Source organism: Eptatretus burgeri, chromosome 13 (genome assembly GCF_056783735.1).
Source record: "Eptatretus burgeri isolate ZD-2024b chromosome 13, Ebu_testis_v1, whole genome shotgun sequence".
Lineage (NCBI taxonomy): Eukaryota > Metazoa > Chordata > Myxini > Myxiniformes > Myxinidae > Eptatretus > Eptatretus burgeri.
In genome coordinates this window covers 56349176-56366349 of record NC_140973.1, presented here as the reverse complement: position 1 = coordinate 56366349, position 17174 = coordinate 56349176, and the positions used below count along the sequence as shown (strand labels likewise).

At 45.2% G+C, this 17174-nt stretch overlaps 1 protein-coding gene across 2 annotated transcripts in view; it reads right to left on the bottom strand.

The window, feature by feature from the left end:
• Window positions 1-9433, bottom strand: part of LOC147014533 (uncharacterized) — a 28801-nt gene extending 19368 nt beyond the window's left edge. For both annotated transcript variants that reach the window (XR_015050793.1, XM_085852541.1), the window contains exons 1-2: window positions 9214-9433; window positions 8954-9077 (exon numbers count right to left, since the gene is read on the bottom strand). The gene's annotated coding sequence lies outside the window, so the exon portion shown is untranslated. The remainder of the gene's footprint in view (window positions 1-8953; window positions 9078-9213) is intronic.
• Window positions 9434-17174: the final 7741 nt, after the last annotated feature.

Genomic DNA, 17174 nt, shown 5'->3' with positions numbered 1-17174 from the left:
GGAATTCTTTCAAAGAAACTTGCTCTCTCTCATGCACAGACTTATCCCCTCTCGTATTCAGTTGTCCTACCCTTCCTCTCACCCATGGTTCACTGAAGCTTGTGGCGAGGCAGTTGTTCTGAACAACTTGCCTTTGTCTCATGGAAAGCAAACCCAACTGAGGGTAATCTCAGATCCTTCCATAAAGCTTGGAACAAGTGTGTGTTTACCCGCTGGAGAGCCAGAAAGCAACATCTTTCTAATCTCAAGTCTGAACTCTCAAACCTCTCTCCCTCCTCCAAATCCTGGTGACATCTAATCAAATCTCTTTCTGGAGTATGTTCCCCCTCCATCCCCTCACTTACCACAAACGGCCGCACTGCTGATACTGCACGTGAAAAAGCTAAATGCCTAAACTCGGTGTTTGCATCTAAATATTGTGTCCGAAACATCGCTTTCTGTACCACTTTACCCAGTCGCACTCAGCTGTTCCTGGACTCTGTTTCCTTTTCTTTTGAAAAAATGGAGAACTTTCTGTCAAACCTCGACTCAGATTCTGCAACAGGTCCAGAAGGCATCAGCCCACGTGTCCTAAAAACCTGCTCCTCTTCTCTTTCTCACCCTCTCTCTGTTCTATTCACCCTCTCATTTGCTCAAGGTCATCGGCCATCCGCTTGGAAATCAGCAAACAGTACTGCCCTACATAAAAAGGTCCAAAAACAGATCCCTGCAACTACAGACTAATCAGCCTTCTGCCAATCATCACCAAGGTTATGGAATCCATCAGCGCTTCAGACATTAAATCCTTCCTCTTCTCTAATGGCCTGATTTCTGATCATCAATTTCATTTCAGACCAGGTCACTCTACCCTGGATATGCTGTTTCTGCTCTCCCAACAAAGTATGGAGGTCCTCAATGCCAGACATGAAATCAGAGCCAATGTGCCTCGACATATTGTGTGCTTTTGACACAGTCTGGCACCTTGCCCTGCTCACCAAACTCTCTTCCTATGGTATCCAAGGCCATCTCCATTCATGGCTCGCAGACTTCCTCTCCTGTTGCAGCTGACGTGTGGCCCTAAATGGAGTTCTCTCATCCCTTCTTCCTGTCCAGGCTGGAGTTCCTCAAGGCAGCATTCTGGGCCCTGTTCTTTTTCTGTTTTTCATCAATGGCTTTAAAAACAGCTGTTCACCACCACCTCTTATCATCCCCAATCCAAATCCTCGATCTTTTCTACCCCCGATAATCCACCCAAACCCACCTCCTTCAAATTCTCTGCTTTCCTTCCTGAACGTCCCTGTAATGTCCATCTTGTATTCCCCATGTTCCCTGCCCCATCCCTCTCCCTTCCACAGATCTTCTAATGTCTCTGTTCCCCACTGTTTTGTCCTTCCCACTCCCGCCCCTCTTGTCTCATGCCCCCCTTTGCTGTGCGTTGTGTTAGCTCTCATACGAGCCTCGACAAGGCATACAAAAAAAAATAAAATAAAATGGCCTCTCTGACTCTCTGGAAAATCCTCTTAATCTCTCTGCTCATGACTCCACCCTCTGCCATACCATCTGTCTTCCCTCAGATGGGCAAGCAGCAGCTTCGTCACTCTCTGGAGATCTTGGTAAAATCACAAACTGGTCCAACAAGTGGAACATGTCTTTCAATCCTGACAAATCTTACACTCTCACTATGTCTCTTCGAAAGGACCATTTAGAACCCCCCCCCACCCCAATCTACTTTCTCAACAATCCTCCTGAAGAAGTGCTTTCATTCAAGTTTCTAGGTCTCACTATTTGCTATGATATATCCTGGGAAAGCCACATTTCCAACCTGACCTCCAAAGCCAGTCGCCGACTGGGAATTCTCCATCATGCATAGTCCTTCCTCGGCCCACCTCAGCTCCTGACCAAATACAAAGCTTTCATTCATAACCTGATGAAGTACTACTCTCCCCCTCTGGGCTGCTGCTCCTGCCTCTCACCTTTCTCGGCTTCATGCTGTGGAAATCAAGGCATTTAGGATCATTGGTACCTCCCATGCTGAGGATGTCTTGGGGCCTCTCACCCTCTCTCATCGCAGGCAGGTCGGTGGTCTTTTTGTCTTCTACCATCTCCTCTCCGACCCCCCCCCTGCTCTGTCTGTGATATGTACCCATATTTCCGCAGGGCGCTCAAGGTCTGCCAGCCCCCCTTCTGGTAAAACTACCAAAATCACGAATCACTGCTCACCTTCACTCTTTCATTCCTCTTTTTTCCCACCTTTGGAATAAACTCCCACACCCTCTTCAATCCCATTCTTCCCTCCAGGCCTTCAAAACAGCTGTTCTCCACCACCTCACATCATCCCACATTCAAAACCTCAATCTTTTCTCCCCCCGTTAATCCACCCCAAACCCACCTCCTTCAAATCCCCTGCTTTCCTTCCTGAATGTCCCTGTAGTATCCATCTTGTATGCCCCATGTTTCCCACCCCATCCCTCTCCGTTCCACAAATCTCCTCACGTCTCTGTTCCCCCATTGTTTTGTCCTTCCCTCTCCTGCCCCTCTTGTCTCATGCCCCCTTGCTGTGCGTTGTGTGTTAGCTCTCATACGAGCCTCAACAATGTATACAAAAAAATATCTTCAATGTATTGGACATGATGTAAAAAGAGACACACCTTTTTTAAGGTCTCACATTTAACAGTGCATGTCAGAGCAGAAACTCTACAATGAAGTCCAAAGAACTGTCCACAGAACTCTGAGATAGAATTGTGAGGAGGCATAGATCTGGGGAAGGGTATAAAATAATTTGTAGATCGTTGAAAGTTCCCAAGAGCACAGTGAGCTCCATCATAACGAAATGGAAAGAATATGGAACTAACCAGACTCTTCCTATAGTGGCTGCCTGACCAAACTGAGCAACTGGGCAAGAAGGACCTTGGTCAGGGAGGTGACCAATAACCCAATGGCCACTCTGACCAAACTACAGAGTTCCTTGGCTGAGATGGGAGAACCTGCTAGAAGGACAACAGTCTCTGCAGCATTTCACAAATCTAGGCTTTGTGGGAGAGTGGCAAGAGAGAAGTCAGTCCTGAGAAAAAGGCACACGACAGCATCCCCGGAGTTTGCATGAAGGCACATGAAAGACTCTAAGAGCATGAAGCAAAAGATTCTGTGGTCTGATGAGACAAAAATTGAACTCTTTGGCCTGAATGCAAAGCGCTACATCTGGTGGAAACCGAGCACAGCTCGTCACCCACCTAACACTGTCCCTACCATGAAGCATGGTGCTGGCAGAATCATGCTATGGGGATGCTTTTCAGTGGCAAGGACTGGGAGACTTGTAAGGATGGAGGAAACAATGAATGGAGCCAAATCCTTGAGGAGAACCTGCTTCAGAGTGCAAAAGACAGACTGCGGTGAAGATTTACATTCCAACAGGCCAATGACCCCAAGCATATAGCCAAAGAAACACTGGAATAGCTTCAGAACAAGAAGTTGAAAGTCCTTGAGTGGCCCAACCAAAGCCCAGACATGAATCCCATTGAGGATTAGCAAAGACTCGAAGATTGCTGTTAATTCTAAAGGGTAATCCTGGATAATAATTCTAAAGGGCTCTAATAGGTAATTCTAAAGGGTTCTACTCGGTAATTCTAATGGGTTCTAAAGGGTAATTCTCAAGGGTAATTCTAAAGGGTAATTCCAATGGGTTCAAAAAGGTAATTCTAAAGGGTAATTCTGGATAATAATTCTAAAGGGTTCTAATAGGTACTTCTACTAGTGTTCTACTAGGTTATTCTAATGGGTTCTAAAGGGTAATTCTCAAGGGTAATTCCAAAGGGTTAAAAAAGGTAATTCTCAAGGATAATTCCAATGGGTTCAAAAAGGTAATTCTAAAGGGTAATTCTGAATAATAATTCTAAAGGGTTCTAATAGGTGCTTTTACTAGTGTTCTACTAGGTTATTCTCATGGGTTCTAAAGGGTAATTCTCAAGGGTAATTCCAATGGGTTCCAAAAGGTAATTCTCAAGGATAATTCCAAAGGATAATTCTGGATGGTTATTCTAAAGGGTTCTAATGGGTGATTCTAAAGGGTAATTTGAAAGGGTAATTCTAAAGGGTAATTCTAAAAGTAATTCTAGAGAGTTGTAAAGGGTAATTATAGAGAGTTCTAAATGGTAATTCTCCAGGATTCTAAATTGTCATTCTGAAGGGTAATTCTAAACGGTAATTCTAAAGGATATTTCAAAAGGGTAATTCTAAATGGAAATTAGAAAGGGTGATTCTAAAGGGTAATTCTCGAGAGTTCTAAAGGGTAATTCTAAATGGTTGTTCTAAACGGTATTTCAAGAAGGTAATTCTAGAGAGTTCTGAAGGGTAATTCTAAAGTTTTCTAAATGGTCATTCTGAAGGGTCCTTATGGGTAATTCTAAAGAATTCCAAAGGGTAATTCTAAAGGGTTCTAATGGATAATTTTGGTGGGTTCCAAACGGTAATTCCAAAGAGTTCTAATGGGTAATTCTGAAGGGTTCGAAAGGATAATTCTAAAGGGTTCTAATGGGTGATTTTAAAGGATAGTTCTAAGGTGTTCCAAAGGGTAATTCTTATGGGTGATTATCATGGGCTTCCTTCGTGTCTAGGCTTTGCCTATTTCATTTTAACAATGCCAAAGTGAACCACTTTCTTTGGACACTGGTACGATTTTTTCATCCTTAATAGATGTGTTGTATAAGGTTCTAAAAGACAAATGTATTGCATTTACAACAGAGTCCTTTCGATTACAATCTGGATTTTGTATAAGGCACTCTGGCTTATACTATTTTTTCTTCAGCAGTATCAAAAAAGGTCCGTGAAGGACTTTATTGCTTTATGGCATCACCTGCAAAGCTGCAGAACAACTCTGCAAGCACACGATGGTTTTATGAACACACCTGATCGATATTGTATGGACCCTTAAACTGACGTGGATCGAGTACTTGCACCGTAGATGACAGCGAAATGGTACGTGCTGTTATTTATAAAGAGGCTGCGATCTGCAGGAAAATTAAAATCATGCTTTTGTTTTATGGTTACTGTATAATTTCCACACTGACAGCTTGACAAAGTAAGTGGGGTATAACGTGCCATGGAACAGCAATCGGGAGGTAAACGAGGGCGGTTTATGCACACATTACGGTCCATGACGGATGAGGCTTCGGCGAGACATGTTTCATGCTTCTGGTATCCATACAGAGTACTTGTACTAAAGAAGGAAACCACGTTTCTGGGCTGATATGCATGTAAAGATGTGTTCGGTGTAAACGTGTATGTCTTTACTGTACCGCACATCAATGTAGGTCATAAAGAAGTGAGGTCAATAAATGGCATTGTCACAACATTAAAGCCTTGTTAGTCTGCAGTAACAGGGTTTTGCAATCACCTCTGTGTGTGCGTTGTCATCAAATTTTCAACAAAGCTGAAATTTGCGAATATGGAGAAGGCAAATTAATAATTTCGTCAAAAGGCCAAAGGTCAGCATTACATAAAATCAATTTTCATCCAATTGACCTGAAATTTTAATTATCATTTGAGCTTTTGTCATAAAATTTTCAACAAAGCTTTATTGTGAAAATATGAAGACAAATTGATCATTTAGTCCAAAGGTCAAAGGTCAGCATGACATAAAATCGTCACTTTTCATCCAATTCACCTGAAATTTTAATTGTCATTGGAGCTTTTGTCATCAAATTTTTTCACAAAGGTTTATTGTGAGAATATGGAGAAGACAAATTAAGAATTTGGTCAAAAGGTCAAAAGTACCATTTGGCATGGGAAGAAAAGAAGAAGAAACAGAAGAAACAGAAGAAACAGAAGAAACAGAAGAAACAGAAGAAGAATAAGAATAAGAATAAGAATAAGAATAAGAATACGAAGAAGAAGAAGAAGAAGAAGAAGAAGAAGAAGAAGAAGAAGAAGAAGAAGAAGAAGAAGAAGAAGAAGAAGAAGAAGAAGAAGAAGAAGAAGAAGACGACAAAGTCTGAATACAAAGCATGTGGGCTTTGAATTTTCAAATGCTTTTTTTTTGTATACCTTGTCGAGGCTCTTGTGAGAGCAAACACACACAACGCACAGCAAGGGGGCATGAGACAAGAGGGGAGGGAGTGGGAAGGACAAAACAGTGGGGAACAGAGACATTAGGAGATCTGTGGAAGGGAGAGGGATGGGATGGGGAACATGGGGAACAGAAGATGGACATTACAGGGACTTTCAGGAAGGAAAGCAGGGAATTTGAAGGAGGTGGGCTTGGGTGGATTATCGGGGGTAGAAAAGATCGAGGATTTGGATGGGGGATGATAAGAGTTGGTGGTGAACAGCTGTTTTGAAGGCCTGGAGGGAAGAATGGGAATGAATAGAGTGAGGGAGTTTATTCCAAAGGTGGGAAAAAAGAGGAATGAAGGTGAGCAGTGATTCATGATTTTGGTAGTTTTACCAGAAGAGGGTTGTTGGCGGACCTTGAGCGCCCTGTGGAAATGTGGTGGGACAAATCTCAGAGAAAGCAGGGGGGGCGAGGCTGGAGAGGAGACAGTAGAAGGCAGAAAGACCACCGACCAACCTGCGGTGATTGAGAGAGAGGCAACAAAGACTCAGCCTCATTGCGGGAGATGCTAATGATCCGAAATGCCTTGGTTTCTACAGCGTGAAGCCGAGAAAGGTGGGAGGCAGGAGCACCAGCCCAGAGGGGAGAGCAGTACTCATTCACGCTGCGGACAAAAGCTTTGTAAGTGATCAGGAGCTCAGGTGGACCGAGGAAGGACTTTGCACGACGGAGGATTCCCAATCGGCGACTCGCTTTGGAGGCGAGGTTTGAAATGTGTCTTTCCCAGGAAAGGTCATGGCAGATAGTGAGACCCAGAAGCTTGAAATAAAGGACTTCTTCCAGAGCAGTGTTGAGAAAGTGGATGGGGGGGGGGGGTTCTAAACGGTCCTTTCGAAGAGACATAGTGAGAGTGTGAGATTTGTCCGGATTGAAAGACATGTTCCACGTGTTGGACCAGTTTGTGATTTTATCCAGATCTGCAGTGAGCGAAGAAGCTGCTGCTTGCTGGTCTGAGGGATGACCAATGGTACGGCAGAGGGTGGAGTCATCAGCAAAGAGATATGGAGGATTTTCCAGAGAGTCGGATAAATCATTGATTAAAACCAGAAAAAGAACAGGGCCCAGAACGCTACCTTGATGAACTCCAGCCTGGACAGGAAGAGGGGGTGAAAGAACTCCATTTAGGGCCACACGTTGACTGCGACAGGAGATGAAGTCTGCGAGCCATGAGTGGAGATGGCCTTGGATACCATAGGAAGAGAGTTTGGTGAGCAGGGCAGGGTGCCAGACTGCATCAAAAGCACGTGATATTGTTGAAGATTCGGCGTCACTTAACAGCACCGCCGTCTCAGGGGTTATAACGCCGGCTAGTTCGGCACAGGTCTCGGGTCACACGCCTCAGATCACGATACCAATGTACACCTGGGCCGTACCAGTTAGGGAAATAGACCCCGGCTACAGACTGGGTTTGTCAGAGACCAAGCGAAGTCTGCTAGTCCGTAGCCCATTTCGTTTTAAATACAAATCGAGCGGATTGTTTCTTCAGCATGGCACGAATAAACTCAAGGTGGCAACTTTCATAAGAATCAGCCAGATTTTTTGGGGACACATCGGAGAACACGACACAAGCAAATCATTCACGACAATGTTATAACTAATCTATAACCCGCTCTAAACTAGGGAGCTACGGATACGGGTTGCGAAGGGGGCCCTAACAAAATAAACCTTGGACAACATTCAGACAAGACACGGAGTACTTGGTGGTGCTTCATGGACGAGAGGAAAAGTGTCGAAGGCACGAATGCGGCTCGTGACAAGCCGATGTCAACGGATTCGAGCGCCCAAGCTCGAGCATGCAGTGTGGCAAGATGGCGGTGATGGCCTCCTTTTCATCGGCACCGCCCACGCACGCCGTGTGGCAAGATGGCGGCGACGCACTCCTTTTGTCGCACTGCTCACGCACGCAGCCGCGGTGCGTTCAGCCCCCGTAAGGTCGACGGCACAAGAGCGAAAGATCTATGGTATGTTCCAGCTGGTTTCTCACAAGGTCCAGTATACAAATGCAGGCCTGGCCTGTTCACCAGACTAGGTCAATCTGGGTGTTGGGCTCAGAAGGGGGAGGGGGGGGGAAGGAAGAAGAACGGCGCCTCTCCGTACACCACCACTGTATGAACACTGGACGGCCTGCTACACCTCCTGACACACATGTAACGTCCAATTACCGAACAACCTGGCTAAACATGCATTTAAGGGGGGATCTGGGCTAATCCTATATTTTAAAACCACTATAAAGGGCCCATTTCCGCAACAATATGTCCAGGGATACGGCTCGGATTTCCTGTCTGGCATTGAGGATCTCCATCCATTGTTGGGAGAGCAGAAGCAGCATATCCAGGTTAGAGTGACCTGGTCTGAAACAAAATTGATGATTGGAAATCAAGCTATTGGAGAAGAGGAAGGATTTAATCTCTGAAGCGATGATGGATTCCATAACCTTTCTGATGATTGAGAGAAGGCTGATTGGTCTGTTGTTGCACCTGTTTTATGCAGGGCAGTAATGTTTGCTGCTTTCTAGTTTTAATATGTGGCTTCCTGTATGTTGTGCCTTTCTGATGTTACTCAGTGTTTGAACAAAGATTTGACAATTGAAAAACCCTCAAGGAGCAACAGATCAAACTATTTCAAAATCCAAAGTAAAAAAACTATTTTTTTTACAAACAGCAGGTTTACTGCGTGCAATCCGCTACCTGATGTACAGGTTTGGATATTTAAAATTACCTGAACACACATGTCGAGTCAATCATGGGACCTCTCGATTCAATTCCATATTTACTTTGGCTTTGTAGAGAACTCTCAGCACTTCAGGGACATGTTCATCAGATAAACCTCGTCCTTACCTGCCATTATAAATCAGATCAGCCTGCTCACCTCGACACATGTCAGCGCAACGTCACAACCACCATTCACAGTCAGGCGTGAAGTCACAAAGGCGCCGAAGCGGGATGACCGTAATCACCACAGTTTACTTGCCTGGTACGCACCCGTTATGTAGCTGTAGTGCATACCGGGTCGACAACCCCCAAAGGTTATCAATTAGTTCACAGTATATTTCCCTCAGACTCCCAGAGCGGGACGAAATAATACAGAAAACACGGAAATCAACTCGATGGTATTCAGAGAATACTCACCCCGCGCGGTCTTGAGAAGGACTCGGTGCGAGCAAACACATCTATTATATCGACACTTCTGAGGTAAATGTGGACAAATTCTTCTTTGAAAAGTCTGCTATTCAATACATTCATAAGCCTTTACAAAGTAGTTTTATTCTCGTTTGAGTATTTTCATCTAGTAAGGCAGGAAAAGCCGCCAGAATAGATCGCCAAAGTATAAATATCGGGAGATCGTGAAAACGACTCTTCTTCTTCTTTTTCATCTCCTCCTTCTCCTTCTCCTTCTCCTCCTCCTTCTCCTCCTCCTCCTTCTCCTCCTCCTCCTCCTCCTCCTCCTCGATAAAGGCTGAATTTGAAAGGATTCAAATTTCGAACGGTTTTCGATGCGTTTTATCAAATGGTCATGTAACATGTGGTAAAGTGTAAATTTCTTCCAGTGAACGGTTTTCGATGTACGGTCCTTCACAAAATGCAAACACGTACGTACGTGCCGATTGCTGAACCGCGCTTTGTGCTTCGCGAGCGCGGGATAAAAATACAAGGAATCGACCGACAGCCCCCACCCCCGACGGCACCACGAACACAGCTTTCACACACACACACCGAACCAGCCTGGTTTTGAGGAACATCTCCCCGCAGAGCGAATCAGAAGCGAGCGAGGCCACCCGTGCCCCTGGATATTTTGTGCCCGGTCCTCTCTCTCTCTCTCTTTCTCTCTTCCTCTCTTTCTCTCTTCCTCTCTTTCTCTCTTCCTCTCTTTCTCTCTTTCTCTCTTCCTCTCTTTCTCTCTTCCTCTCTTCCTCTCTTTCTCTCTTTCTCTCTTTCTCTCTCTCTCTCCCCCTCTCTCTCTCCCCCTCTCTCTCTCCCCCTCTCTCTCTCCCCTCTCTCTCTCCCCCTCTCTCTCTCCCCTCTCTCTCTCCCCTCTCTCTCTCTCTCCCTCTCTCTCTCCCTCTCTCTCTCCCCCTCTCTCTCTCTCCCCCTCTCTCTCTCTCCCCCTCTCTCTCCCCCTCTCTCTCTCCCCTCACCTCCACTCATTTGTTCCTCTTTTCTCCTGCCTGTGGAACCAACTAACGCATTTCCCTCCAGGTCTTCAAGACAGTTGTTCTCCACCATCTCAGATCTCCCTCTTAGTCCGGTGGTTGGGCCAGGGAACCTTGCAATGTTTGGTAACATTCATGTTTTCAATTTTTTTGATAGATCTTAGGGTCGAGATGAAATTTAGGCTGAGTGGCCACTTGTCACTGTCTTGGCTTTTTCAGAATCCAAGATGGCCACCATATAATATCAAACTATAACTTCGGCTGCAACTCCTGTTCTAAGTACAGTAACATGATGAAATTGGTGTCTAACTATATGTTTTAGTTACCAAGGAAGTGGATTATGATGTTATTGGATAATTTGGTAGCCATCTTGATGGCATAAATCCAATATGGCCACCAAAATTACCTGTAAAAATGCCAAAATCACACTAAATCTCATGTAATCGGTTGTAAATGCAGTTGAGTTAAGTTTCTGTACATATGTGTGCTTTGTGAAGCATAGACATGTATATTATGATTCTGAAGTCATTGGCAAATTTATAAGCAATATTTATTTTGATAGCAATATCGATTTCAAGCAAAATATAAGAACAAAATGTAATTAGAATCGGACAATATTTATTGTATAATTCTCTCAGACATGACATTCACGTGACTCAAAAGTCGACATACATTTAAAGTATATGATACTCCCATTAATAATATTGATAATAATGATAATAATAATACAATAATTTGGCAGCTTCACATTGCTCAATGTTTCAACGCTATGTCAATACAAATTATACTAAAAAAAATTAAGCAAAATTAACACCCCACTGGACAAAATATCTTATATCTCGGAACTATTCATCGTCCTCATCCTCGACATCCATTGCTCGTCATTGCAGTCATTTGTCTCATCGCTGTCATCAGGGATGTCGGCATGATCTGTTGCACTCTCATTGATGTTGAATGGATTGGAACAGGCAGTACCACCACCGCAGGTGCAGAACATTGTGCACGGAAGTTGGCGCCCCATACATCCACATCTCCCACCTCTACATGCTTGCTCAGATGTGCAGCCACATCTGACCAGCTTCAGAATGTGCTCCGGGACATAGGGTACCCCGTCCTCCATATTCCGAGGGAAGAGACACTTGTTAGTGTCATCAGCTTCCCATCCGTGTTCCACTGCAGCGAGAGTTGGTGGATCCCCACTCAGGGCACTGTACCAGTGAGCGACTTGATGGTGTGCTCTTCGAACGTTCTGCTCAAACGCTTCTGTAGTTGGGGGCAAACTACACAGCTTAGGTGCTGCTGTTGATTTTCCAGTCTGCTGTGCCCATAGTTTCTGGTGGATCTTGGTCATCGAAGAGGTGGGAGTTGTAATGCCATAGCACGCACCCATGAAAGCTGTTGCTTGTTCGGTGACTTCAATAATATTTGCCAAGAGTTTACCAAGTTGATCCAGAGTAGCCTTTTCGGGCGGCCGCGATTGCTTTTGTTTTCCCAATTCCATAAGTCGCAGCAACTGAATCACAACCAGTCAAAGCATGAAGAGCTAAGAGCTCGGGTACGATTGCTGAATGTTTAAGAGTGGTTTCCTTCACGTCAATGCAAGACCGACCAATGATTGGAGACTGCATAGTTATTGAAGACTGGAGCTTCTCGCTCAAGTAGTAGTAGTACACAAGTTACGCGAACACATCCGTGTCATCACACACCACCCGCACCCGTGATTCTGGATGGTATTTTGCCAAATGGATGGCCTGTTCTGTCAGGAGGATGTCAGCTTCTTCATGTGTTGATGCTAGGTCTAGACGAGGTGACTTATGACCCTTCAATACCTGCGTAGGTGTGTCGTTTTCCCCAGTAACCACCAACTGGTGGTCCTGTGTCGCATGCTGCAGGAAGTTGTCATCACTCAGGATTGATTCGCAAATCAGTGTGTTGAGTTGTTTTTTATTGGCTGAGTTCTTGAGTACTGCGTCCCGAGCCGGCAGTGGAGTTTTCCGTTCGAGCTGATGGACCCGGGTAGCACTGGCTCGAGCTGATCTGGTGCTGCTTTTTGTAGAGTAGTCATAATAACGATCAAAACACAGGTGGACATCAGCTTCAAGCAGCCGCGCGTTGACCCAGACCTTAAACACCGAAATGAACGTGTCAACGGTTCCTTGGGATGGCCATTCTAATGTCCACAAAAGAGCGGAAACATCAATCACCATAGATGTTGGCCTTGTGATAAGGCGTTGTAAAACTTCGACTTGGAGGCTCTTTTTCAGTGTGGATTTTCCCGTTGCCACTCGCATCTGGTCATCAGCTTGAAACATCGAGGGCGGATATGCAGTTAGCTCTGTGGAGAGGACTTGTTCCAGATCGAGATCGCGCTCGCTCACGAGAAGGCCAATCACCCGACCGTATATAGCCTCTTGATCCATGACGGGATTATCATCGGTTGTTAGACGTTTCTTCTTTGCGGCGAAGGTTGTCACCTGTTTTGCGAGTGAGCTGTAAAAGCCCTCTGGCCATAATGCTTTGAACTGGATCAGCTGATCAGCTCCAATCTCCACTGCCTTGTCAACATTAACATTCCGTTGAGCTAGTTGACCATTTGAGATGTTGAGCAGACATCCTGCATCGTGGGTAGCTGGATCCAATGGGTCAATGCATGACTCTAGAGTAGCCTTCAGTGATTTACGATCATTGCCATCTCGACGAATGCGACTGGTAGATTCCTCCTTGTGGTTAAGCTGTACCTTCTCGTCAGCTCCAGACATCTTCTTAAGGTCACCAGTCAGGGTCATGGTCGCATCCATACTGTACACCCATGTCGCTATCGTTTGAGGATTTTCTGTGTTGCCAATGATGCCACCCGGCCCATGCCCCTTCCTCATCCAGTTCGTTTCAATAAACATGTCGCTCCACTGTCCGTTGTAGACACCAGCAGTGTGGTGTAGTGACTGCTCTCCTCTGCAGAACTTGCCAGAATATCTGGTCCCAACCAAGTCATGGAGCGTACGTAGTAGAGGCCATACCTTGCATAGTTGTACTTGTGGGCTGCGAACATGTATGGCAGCATTGATTCTGCTGTTTTGATGTGGAGTGGCCAGTCGCCTTCATACATCGCCCGACAAAACATCATCATTAGAAATGTGGGTTTGATGACGTTGTACACCCACAGCTTTGTGGTACGACTTTGAGTGGCGATCTCATCAAGTAGTTTTTCCAAATCATCCATGCTGGTCAGGTGTAGATTCTCCCTCACAAACACTGGTCGAAGCAGCTCCTCTGTGAGCAATCTCAGTGCCCAAACATTCTGTGGATATTTCTTTCCTTGCAACATCTTATCGACGGAGCCGAAGGACGTCATCAGAATCTCTTTCAGGCTGCTGTCTGCCATGAGAGTGCCAACGCAACCCACGAAATCCATGAGGAAATGCATCCCACCAAGAATCACCACCATGTTGGTGAGCAGATCTGGTTGATGAAATGTGATGTCAACGGCGATCTTATATATGGCCTGATCGCAGGTGAGAACGAGAATATCCTGGTTGGATGCTCGGGTGACTTCGAATCCTCGGGTGATGGAAGTTAGGACAGTAGTTGGGTCCCCTGGCTTCATGTTTATGAGTGGAAGATATACCACAGCTGTCTTGGGTGCTGGGGTCATTCCTGACTCACGGCAGTGACGTGTATTGTACCCGTTGTACTGAGGAGTGTTTGCTTCAAAGAGCACGTCTTTGATGAAGTTAAAGTCTAAATCTTTGGCTCTGCCAATTGAGATTGTTGTGGCTTGTACAAAGTCGTCTGACATGGCAAATCGGTTTGTAGCAGTAAATGGCATAGGAGGTTTCTTCGGTCCCGTATACTCAACGACTCGTGTCTCCCATGGGATAGGGTGCTTCATTTCTTCTTTCGTTAGGCGAGGGATCGATGTATCCAAACCTTTAAGGTGGTCAAGTTCGGTCTTCCACTGAGCTGCCAGCATTGCCATGTAATGACATTCGAGGCGGCAGTTTTGGGAACTGATCACAGCATCAAAGTTATCAATGATGATTTGCACAAGTCCGCCCAGTCTGGCATCTCTGAGTCCGGCTAACTGCTGTGCTTTTGATGATTTAACACCCGCTGACCTTCTGAATCGTCGAACCTCATCGTAGGAACAAGAAACATTATACTTGTACAGTTCTGTGATGATCATCTTATGGTCACCAAGAAGTACACCTATGGCTATCTGTAATGGTGTCGGTTGAGACGTTACCACTGAGCTCACGATATTACCCACCATGATGGATTGTAGTGAATTGTGGAAAGTAGGCTTGATAGCTGATAGTAGTTTCACCAACGTCTCACTAATACACTCTGAGGCTGATTCTCGATCAATGTGCTTAGTGTAGGATTTGAAGTCATCCTTAGCTGCCTTGGTCTCCTTCATGATCTGCTTGCCAACTTTCCGGATACATTCATCCATGTCGCCATTCTGATCATCATCCACAAGCCTGAGATTTGTGGCAACATGCTTCCTGAACACTAGTAACGTTGCCACTCCAGGGGAATGTAATGCCAACACATCTTCAGCGAAATGTTGGATGACGTTCTCAACAAGGACACGTCTGGACATGACAGATCCACCCTTGTCTGCGTATACTGCTTCAACATCGAGCGAATTCCAAACTTTTGAGCGATCATAACCAACTACTTTGATAGTTTCAGCGAAAGCTTGGTCATCAGCAGTACCTTTGCTATCGATTGTGGTAGTTCTCTGAGCATCACGATGGAAACTCGTATTGCAACGGCGGTGATACATTGCATCTGCAGCGTGCAAATCTGGTGGTGCTCCAATGATACGGTCACGGACTATTCTACCCAGTTCATCTCCACGTTCATCACAAAGGTCAAGTAGGTACTGCTTGTATGTCTCCCCATCAGCCATCTTGTCTGTGGTTACTCTCGATGCAGGGACTCTGTACTGTTGTGGCACCTTGGGATCATACTCATTCGGTAATATGCAAGGAGTTATGTCATGGCAGAACAAACAGTGCTTCTGAAAGTCAAAAACATCACCACCGGTACTCGAACGCAATCGCTTGGAACCAGCGTTGGAGTCATCATCTGTCTCTTCCTCTGGCATACGCTTGGCCAATTTATTGAGAGTGGAAGGAGATACATATTTGGATACACAATTTTTGTGACATCTAACAGTAGATGATCCATCAGATAGTTCTTTTAGTAGTCTGATATCATCTTGCCGAAGATTAATAGCTTCCAATATTGTGCCGATTTGTGAAGACTGCATCAACTTCCCAACCCCACGGTTGTAAACTGTCTTGAAGAAGCATTCCTCGGCATCCTTGCTGTCTCCTGCTTCAGCCATATCATTACTCACATCAGAACCTACAACAAAAACAAAGATCGTTAAAAGTTATCGATATATTGGTGTATTTCACATTGGAAGCACCATGATATTTATGTCTTGAGTAGGTGGCACCAGGTGGCTTCTAAACGGCATCATTACTTCACAATCAGATTATATAACATGTCAAGCACATGTGTAACCAGCAGGATCATTGTTCAACTACATTCACAATCGATTATGTTAGTTTTTAGTGTGATTTTTTTGTGATTTTGGCATTTTTCAGGTATTTTTGGTGGCCATATTGGATTTGTGCTACCAAGATGGCCAGCAAATGACCCAATAACATCATAATCCACTTCCTTGGTCTCTAAAACATAGATTTAGACACCAATATCATCCTTTTGCTGTACTTAGAACAGGATTTACAACCTAATTTATATTTTGATTGTATTTGGTGGCCATCTTGGATTCTGCAAAAGCCAAGGCAGTGACAAGTGGCCACTCACCCTAAAATTGATCTCGACACCAATATCTATCAAAATAAGCCAAAAAACGATTGTTACCAAACATTGCAAGGTGCACTAGAAATATGCTGCTCTGCCACCGGACTATCTCCCCTCCTAAACCATGATAATTTCTCCCACCACCTTCCGACCTCTTTCAAGGCAGAATTTGTAATTTGTTCCATGGGGTGCCAACGATAGTTCATCTAGTAACGTCCACCAACTACTGCTGGCACATGGGATTGATGAATCGCCTCCTCCTTCGTATGCAGCACAAGGCTGCTGGTTGCATCATTTTCTGAGGGCACGGTTGTGCCGTTGATGCAGTGCCCCCTGTTTCCAGTCAACTGGTACTTATTTTGCCAACCTCAGAAGGATGACAGGCTGAGCCAACCCCACCTGGTGTTAATTCAATGGAGACAGGGGCTCAAATTCAAGACCTTAAGATCCCAAGCCAGCCACCTTAATCACTGAGCATGAAGTCGACAGGGCTTAATGAATCACCTGTTGTGCTTATGTGATGAATCACCTGTTGTGTTTAATGAGAACCTGTTTTGTGTTCATTCGGGGGAAGGGGAACTCAATAAGCAGCATCGGAACTTGGAACAAATCTGTTCGAGTTAGACGGTTGAATAATTGGGTTCGTGCATTGAGGAGCTATTAAAAGCAGGACCCCTGTCTCGGTTTGCTTGTCCATTTCGACAGGATTCGCCAGTAGCCACAAGGTTTTTAAACCACCGACCTGCAAGCAAATTAAGTGCGGATGTGGTAACCTTTCACCCCCTACCCAATTGGCTGGGTGTTGGTGGTTTAGAGACTGCACCCTGTTACGCTTGGTGGTGCGTTCACGGGTGGTGTGTGTTACATTACAGAGACAAAGAGGCAAGGACAGGCAGTAAGGAGAGAGGATGATGACTAATGCCAGATTGGGAGCAGGCCAGCAGGGAGATTCAGTGGGGAAACAATCCTTCTGAGTGCTTGGAGACACACGACTGCAGCCTTCTTCTCCGAATTGAACATCAGGCTTGCACGACGTTCATCATCTCGAGTCGCAATTCCCTACCCTCGGGGTGATGCCAGCCCATCCTGGCTTTGAGT